Here is an 8,505-nt window from a genome sequence, read left to right as displayed (position 1 = left end):
AATCATACGAACGCTGGAACTAGTGATACCGATTAGCTAGGAGAGCGCTATTCGGTACAAATATGCACACGAATGAGGGGAACAATCGCTGCTAGGAGCCAGGGGAATTCATTCGGTACTTTTATTCATTTTTTCCCTTTTTCTAAAGTGACCGGCAAAACCACACGAACCTCTGGAACTATTTTGGGCAGTCCACCCACAGTGAACCGGTCACAAAGGACTTCCATACTTTTTGCGAACCCCTGAACCGATCCGAGTGAAATTTGGATATGTTGGTCACCCGGATCGGGGCTATCAGGGGACATAGGATTTGTGGGGATACCCCAGGTATAAAGGGGTGTTCCAGAAAGTGGGGAAAATAGTGAATTTGCAGCCTGGAGATAATTAGGTTGTTACTATATCAGACCTGATTATCTCCAGGACTAGGGGGAGGGAATTGCCTGTTTGTATTGGGTGTGTTTTATATTTTTACTGTTCGGGATTGGATAAATGTTACTCCTCCCTGTGGGATGTCCCCTTGCATGGGGACCTGCATAAAAAGCCGTGTGTGTGAATAAACGTTAGTTCTGCTTGTATCCTGAACCTGGACTCTGACTGTTATTTGGAATTCGTATGCTGTAACAAGGGAATTATCTTATGCAGCTGTTATATTCCGTATGGATTTCGTTTCCTGTAACTACCGAACCGGACTCTCGCTACCTTAGGCTCTGACTGTCCGGGAGGAAACTACCGAACTCGGTTTGGTTAAACTTGGTTTCCTTACAACTGGTGGCAAGCGGAGGGATTCGAATCCCAAATGGACATTGCAAACCAAGCAAGGGAATGAATGGCTCAGCAGTACCAGCTACTTAAAAGAACCACACTAAAGGATTTACTGGAAGCTCGAGGCAGAGTGGCAAGTAACAAGACAAAAGCCACGTTAATTGCAGAATTAATACAGAGCGATAATACCAGCAATACAGAAATGGATCAAGAGGAAGAAAACGTGATGCAAAAGGACATCCGATGGATGCTCAGTCTGTTGGGACCCAACCCAACTACAGAGGCGGTTCTGCAGGTCATGGCACAAGCCAGACAATCGCAAAAAGAGCGAGAGGACCGGGACAGACCGTCACAGGGAGATTTACTACACTCCCCGGGAAGTACTGGGGAAATACCAAAGAAGGTAAATTATGCAGCCTTTAAATCTTTTAATGACAATGAGATGGAAATTGACAGTTACTTGCAAGACTTTGAACGCCAATGTGCACTGGAGGGATTAGACTCCACGAAATGGGCTGCAGTCATTAGCAGTAAATTGTCAGGTAGAGAAGCCGAGGCGCTGCGAGCAGTACCTGAGGGGGACATACATAATTATGAAAAAATAAAAGACATTTTGTTGGGCAGATATGCTGTAACTCCGGAGGCATACCGGAAAAAGTTTAGAGATCTGAGGAAGACTGGGAGAGATTCCCATACGGAATGGGCGTTTCGGCTACAACGGGCGGCCCGCAATTGGATGAAGGGCTGCCAAGCAACCACCCTGGAGGATGCTTTGCAACTGATGTTACTGGAGCAGTTTTTTAATCACTCTGCAGAGGACATAAAAGACTGGGTTAAAGATAGAAAACCAAAAACTGTGGAGGAAGCCGCCAGGCTAGCGGATGAGTACCAGGATAACAGGAGGAAGGAGCAAGGGGTGAGCAGACCACCTTTTAAGCCTCACTACACGGCTCCAATAACCCCTACTCCTCCTAGACCCTCCATGAGTAACCCCTCACCGAACCCAGCAAACACACCTCGACCCCCTGCAGTGTGCCATTATTGCAAGCAACCAGGACATTATAAGAATCAGTGCCCTCGCTTAAACCGGGGAAGCTGGGAAAGGCAACCCCCACAACAACCCAAGGCAGCTGCTCATTGTGTGCAGCAAGAAAGCACAACCAGTGTCCCTAACCAAGAAGAACAGTGGAGTGTGTTACACGAGGTCAACCCAGTGCAAGCTGGGGGTGACAACCGGGACCACCACCGCCAATGGATTACCGTAGATGGCGTGGGGGCCCGGGCTCTGAGAGACTCTGGGGCTACTTTGACTGTGGTGCAACCTCACACGATCAGAGCGCAAGCTCGCACCGGACGCACAGTCGCTGTGAGGGTGGCTGGGGGCGCTATCCACAAACTGCCCACCGCCAATATCCTTGTTGATTGGGGTTCTGGGTCCAAACAGCTGGAGGTTGGGATTATGCAAGAACTACCCGCCGAGGTTTTGTTGGGAAATGATGTGGGATGCTTAACCTCCCAACTAGCCCGAGACCCCCCTGCCGAGGCATACCCGGTTACCACCCGAGCTCAAGCCAGACTGGAAGCTCCGCTGCACTCTGAGGAAAACCAGGTAAGAGTCGAAATACCCCCCTTACCCGATCCTCCCTGTCCCTTCTGGGATACCCCCCAGGGGTTTGAACAAGAACAGCGTACCGACCCCACATTAGAGGGTTATAGGAAGGCAGCGACCGTTACCCCAGGGAACAACCCGCACGAAAAGTTTGAGTGGTATAAGGGATTGCTGTATAGAGTGACCGAGGGGGTGGGACAGGGGGCCACCCAGGTCATCAAAAGACAGTTAATTGTACCCCGTAAATTCCGGGCTGAGTTGTTAAAGCTCAGTCATGACATTCTCCTAGCAGGACATTTAGGGGTTAAAAAGACAAGGGACAGGTTAACCCAAACATTCTTCTGGCCCAGGGTCACCCAGGACCTCAAGTATTATTGCAGGACGTGCGACGTCTGCCAAAGGGTAGGGAAAAGGGGAGACCTTCGGAAGGCCAAACTTCACCCATTGCCCATTATAGAACAGCCCTTTCACCGAGTAGCGGTAGATTTAATAGGACCCCTCAGCCGACCCAGCCAGTCGGGCAAAAAGTTCCTACTAACCGTGGTCGACTACGCCACTAGATACCCGGAGGCAGTCGCCCTCCCCAATATAGAGGCAGAAACCGTGGCAGAGGCCCTTATTCAAATATTCACCCGAGTAGGTTTCCCACAGGAGATCCTTTCCGATCGGGGAACTCAGTTCACAGCTACCCTGACACAACAATTGTGGCAGAGCTGTGGAGTGAAACCCCTGTTCAGCGCCCCGTACCATCCCCAGACTAACGGGCTCTGTGAACGTTTCAATGGCACTCTAAAACAGATGCTAAAAACCTTTACGGAGTCCCACAAGAATTGGGAAAAGTTCCTTCCCCACCTTCTGTTTGCCTACCGTGAGGTGCCCCAGGCCTCCACTGGGTTTTCCCCCTTCGAACTCCTGTACAGGAGAAAAGTTCGGGGCCCACTGGAGCTCGTACGGGAACACTGGGAGGGCAATACAGATGAGGGGGGAGTCCCTATCGTCCAGTATGTCCTGGAGTTCCGGGACCGTCTGCGGGCGCTCACAGCATCGGTTCGGGAGAACCTGCAGACGGCCCAGGAGGACCAGAGGAAATGGTACGATAGGGGAGCCCAAGATAGAGTGCTGGAATTAGGGCAGAAGGTATTGGCTTTGAGACCAGTTAAAAAGGATAAGCTGCAAGCAGCCTGGCAGGGACCATTCAAGGTAGTAGAACGGGTTAGCGAGACTACCTACATCGTGAGCAAATGCTCAGATGAAAGGCTGACCAAAGCCTTCCATGTGAATATGCTCAAACCATATTTTGAGAGAACAGAAGATGTGGGCGCCGTGTGTGCCCCCGCCACGGAAGATAGTGAGGGACTACCCCTCCCAGATTTACTAGACACCGCCCCCTGTACTATTGACCAAGTAAGCTTGGGTCAAAATTTAAACCCCCTAGAGAAGGGTGAGGCCACGCAACTGCTGCAGAGATACCGAGAGATGTTTTCAGCCACCCCCGGCTATACCTCCGCTGCGGTACACCGCGTGGAAACCCAGGGAGAGACGCCACTGCGGCAACAACCATATCGAATCCCGGAAGCAGTGCGTGAGGGTATGCTCACCGAGTTAAGGGATATGTTACAGTTAGGGGTAATAGAACCCTCGCAAAGTCCTTGGGCCTCCCCGGTAGTACTAGTACCAAAGCGCGACGGCACTACACGCTTCTGTGTAGACTATCGGAGGCTTAACGATCGTACCATAACAGACGCCTACCCCATGCCCAGAATAGATGAGCTCTTAGACCGTATGGCGGGGGGGAACTACTTGACTACCCTGGACCTGTGCAAAGGTTATTGGCAGATCCCCTTGGAGCCTGCGGCCATCCCCAAGTCGGCATTCGTCACCCCTTTCGGGCTATACCAATTCAAGGTTATGCCCTTTGGGATGAAGAATGCCCCGGCTACGTTTCAGAGGATGGCCGATAGGCTCCTGGAGGGGTTTCAGGACTTCGCATGCGCGTATCTAGATGATATTGCCGTCTACAGCCGCACATGGGGAGACCATCTGGGTCATGTGTCCAGGGTACTCAAACGAATTCACCTCGCAGGGCTCACGTTAAAACCCGACAAATGTCACGTAGGACTAGCCGAGGTGCAGTATCTCGGCCACCGGGTGGGCTCCGGTAGACAGCGTCCAGAACCAGCTAAGGTAGAGGCCATAGCGAACTGGCCCCAACCTCGGACCAAAACCCAGGTACTAGCCTTCTTAGGGACGGCCGGTTATTATAGAAAGTTTGTCCCAGAGTACAGCGCCCTGGCCAAACCCCTCACCGACCTTACCAAGAAGGCCCTTCCCAAACAGGTTTCCTGGACCCCAGAGTGCACGGATGCTTTCCAGAAGCTTAAAGCGGCATTGAGTGAGGCTCCTGTGTTGGCAGCACCCGACTACACTAAACAATTTCTTGTACACACAGATGCCTCCATGTTCGGACTGGGAGACGTGCTAAGCCAAGTGGGAACAGACGGCATGGAGCACCCGGTGGCATACCTCAGTCGTAAACTGTTACCCCGAGAAGTCAGCTATGCCACCGTAGAAAAAGAATGCTTGGCCCTCGTGTGGGCACTCAAGAAGCTACAGCCCTATTTGTATGGGCGGGCATTTACCCTTATGACTGACCACAACCCCCTGGTATGGCTTAACCGGGTAGCTGGAGACAATCCCAGGCTATTGCGGTGGAGCCTAGCGCTTCAACCTTATAATTTTACTATGCAGTACCGGCCCGGCAAACAAAATGGTAATGCGGATGGCCTGTCACGCCAGACCGAACTGGACTCCTAAACCTCTACTTTTCTCGGACATCCCCAAGCCAACCCGACAGGGTCTAGGCGGGTATGCCGACTTATGGACTTATAGGGGAGCAGTGTGAAGAAATGACTATATTGTTCGGTATTTTTTTTTGCATAGTTCCTGCTTTTTTGTGTATTTTTCATTCGGCAGATGGGACTGCCGAACCGAGACCACCCCTGGCTCACTTAACTTCAAAGCCGGCATCACTTTCACCCTCTATGTGTGCGGTCAGCGTTCGTACTGTCGAACGCCACGTGGCAGAGAAAACCGCGGCCATCTTTTTTTTCGTCAAACAAAGGCAGCGGGACTTGGTCGTCGAGTGTCTGGAACTAAAATCGGACACTCGACTTCCCAAACACCGGTCTCAATCATACGAACGCTGGAACTAGTGATACCGATTAGCTAGGAGAGCGCTATTCGGTACAAATATGCACACGAATGAGGGGAACAATCGCTGCTAGGAGCCAGGGGAATTCATTCGGTACTTTTATTCATTTTTTCCCTTTTTCTAAAGTGACCGGCAAAACCACACGAACCTCTGGAACTATTTTGGGCAGTCCACCCACAGTGAACCGGTCACAAAGGACTTCCATACTTTTTGCGAACCCCTGAACCGATCCGAGTGAAATTTGGATATGTTGGTCACCCGGATCGGGGCTATCAGGGGACATAGGATTTGTGGGGATACCCCAGGTATAAAGGGGTGTTCCAGAAAGTGGGGAAAATAGTGAATTTGCAGCCTGGAGATAATTAGGTTGTTACTATATCAGACCTGATTATCTCCAGGACTAGGGGGAGGGAATTGCCTGTTTGTATTGGGTGTGTTTTATATTTTTACTGTTCGGGATTGGATAAATGTTACTCCTCCCTGTGGGATGTCCCCTTGCATGGGGACCTGCATAAAAAGCCGTGTGTGTGAATAAACGTTAGTTCTGCTTGTATCCTGAACCTGGACTCTGACTGTTATTTGGAATTCGTATGCTGTAACAAGGGAATTATCTTATGCAGCTGTTATATTCCGTATGGATTTCGTTTCCTGTAACTACCGAACCGGACTCTCGCTACCTTAGGCTCTGACTGTCCGGGAGGAAACTACCGAACTCGGTTTGGTTAAACTTGGTTTCCTTACAGAAGGGGTTTTACTTACCCAGATACAGCGCCGGGATCCTCCTGATTAGAACCACCCCTACCCTTCCCATGAATATTAGAACCACCCCTACCCCTTCCATGCACAAAAGAACCCCACCTACCCCTTCCACGCATATTAACCCCCTACCCCTTCCATGCATATTAGTACCCCCTAACCCCTTCCATGCATATTAGAACCCACCCTACCCTTTCCATTCCTATTAGTACTCCCCTAACCCCTTCCAATAATGTTTCTACCTCCTCCCATCCATATTAGTAGCCCCCTAAACCTTTCCAATTATTTTTCTACCTACCCCTCTCCCCCTATCCTTTTTAGTAGCCCCCTAACCCTTTCCAATTATTTTTCTGACATGTTAACTAACGCCAGTGCTGGAGTGCCGCCGTGTTTACATTAAAAGGCCTGCAGGGACAGGCTATAGACACCAGAACCACTACATTAAGCTGCAGTGGTTCTGGGGACTATAGTGTTTCTTTTTTTGTCTCATATTTATTGGTTTTGATCAAGGAAATGTAAACAAAGGGGTACAGAAATAAGATGGGGTGAGGGTAAATGGTTACACACAATCAGACCACATTGTCGGGTACAAACATATTGGTTAATTTTATACATGTTGTGTAAGACACATGGCATGGTTACTTTATTGTTCAAACAAGTTTTGGGTTAGAGTGATCACAGACAGAGTAGCCACTACGACACTACTTTTTGAGGCTTGAAGGTTATATAAAATTTTCCCATTGGTACCAATGCTGTTGTGGCAGACACAACAAGATTTTATCCTGAGCAGCGCTGTGGAGCAACAGCGCTACACAGGTGTGACACCAGATTCACAGCTAGAGATAGTGGGCTTGTACAGCCCCTGAGCACAGTCGTCGCTCTCATTGAGGGTCGCAGTATAACTCCTACTGTGTCACGCAGGCCTCCGACTTAGTATGAGAAGGGGGGTATAGTAGTGGCCGGTGTGCGGCGCTAACAGTGGGGTCGTCTGCCAGACAGATATATAACTACAACATTGTCTGCGTGGGTGGTGGGGGAGGGGGGAGCAACAACCGGGTAAAGGTAAGGATAGGGGGAAAGGCTGAGATGTCTCTACACCATGTTAAGTTTTGTGACGGTCTGCTGAGCCACAAGTCTCCAGCTACCGCTGCTCATGCGGCTCTCCTGTATGTCATTTTCCTTGGACAACTGGGGTGGGGTGGTCCCCTATCTCTATTTGTACTCCACAATCCTAGATCATCATGGGCCTCTGTCTCATTGCCCAGACCAGGTAGACCAGATCAGGTCGTGCCAGGGTGCCCTGAATCGTATGCGCTATTTTCTCAAGGTGCTGCGTGTGGTTTATTCTGTTAACTACCACTGTTATTTCCGGAGCTGAGGTTGATTTCCAGAGGGAAGCTATACAGTGTTTGGCTGCCAGGGTGATGTGGGTGGTCAACACCGCCTCCGGATGGGTCAGTGAGTTGGGAAGCATGTGTAGGAGGTAGGCTTCTGGAGTGAATGGTACCCCTTTCTGTACATTATCTTGGAGTAACGTTTGTACCTGTCTCCAAAAAGTGTGTAATACTGGACAGTGCCAGAATATATGACTCAAAGTGCCCGTCTGTGCGCAGCAGCGCCAGCATACTTGTTGTGCCCCTGGGTATATAAGTGCCAGTCTCCGCGGGGTGAGATACCACCTCATCCAGAGTTTATAAGCCGCTTCAACATGATCTAAGCAGCGTGTGGCTCGTTTTACCAGTGCCATTGCTGCAAACCATGTACTACTCTCTATTGTGCTATTGAGCTCAGATTCCCAGTGTACCATGTAGCTTAATTTATCAGTCTTGCCTATCTCCAAGAGATTTCGGTAACATAGGGAGAGTGGTTTCGCTCGGGTCTTTCGACTGAGGCATAGTGAGTCGAACGGGCCTGGCTCTCTGGTATCTGGCGCTGCCTGGGTGATTCCCTGCATTATGTGCTTAATACGCAGGTAGGTGAAGAGTTCCCTACTTGGGAGGAGGAAGGTCCGCTGAAGTATCGGGAATTGTCTGATCTCATTGCCCTCCATAATTTGGGACACCCTCTCTATCCCCTTTGCCGTCCAACCGTCTAGAGTCAAGTCTTGTGTGAGGTACTTCAGGCTAGTCATGGGGGCGTATAGCATCAGAGGATGGGCGAGCAGTTT

This window comes from Pelobates fuscus, chromosome 5, assembly GCF_036172605.1.
Source record: "Pelobates fuscus isolate aPelFus1 chromosome 5, aPelFus1.pri, whole genome shotgun sequence".
In the NCBI taxonomy this organism is placed as follows: domain Eukaryota; kingdom Metazoa; phylum Chordata; class Amphibia; order Anura; family Pelobatidae; genus Pelobates; species Pelobates fuscus.
Note: the sequence above shows the minus strand (reverse complement) of the source record.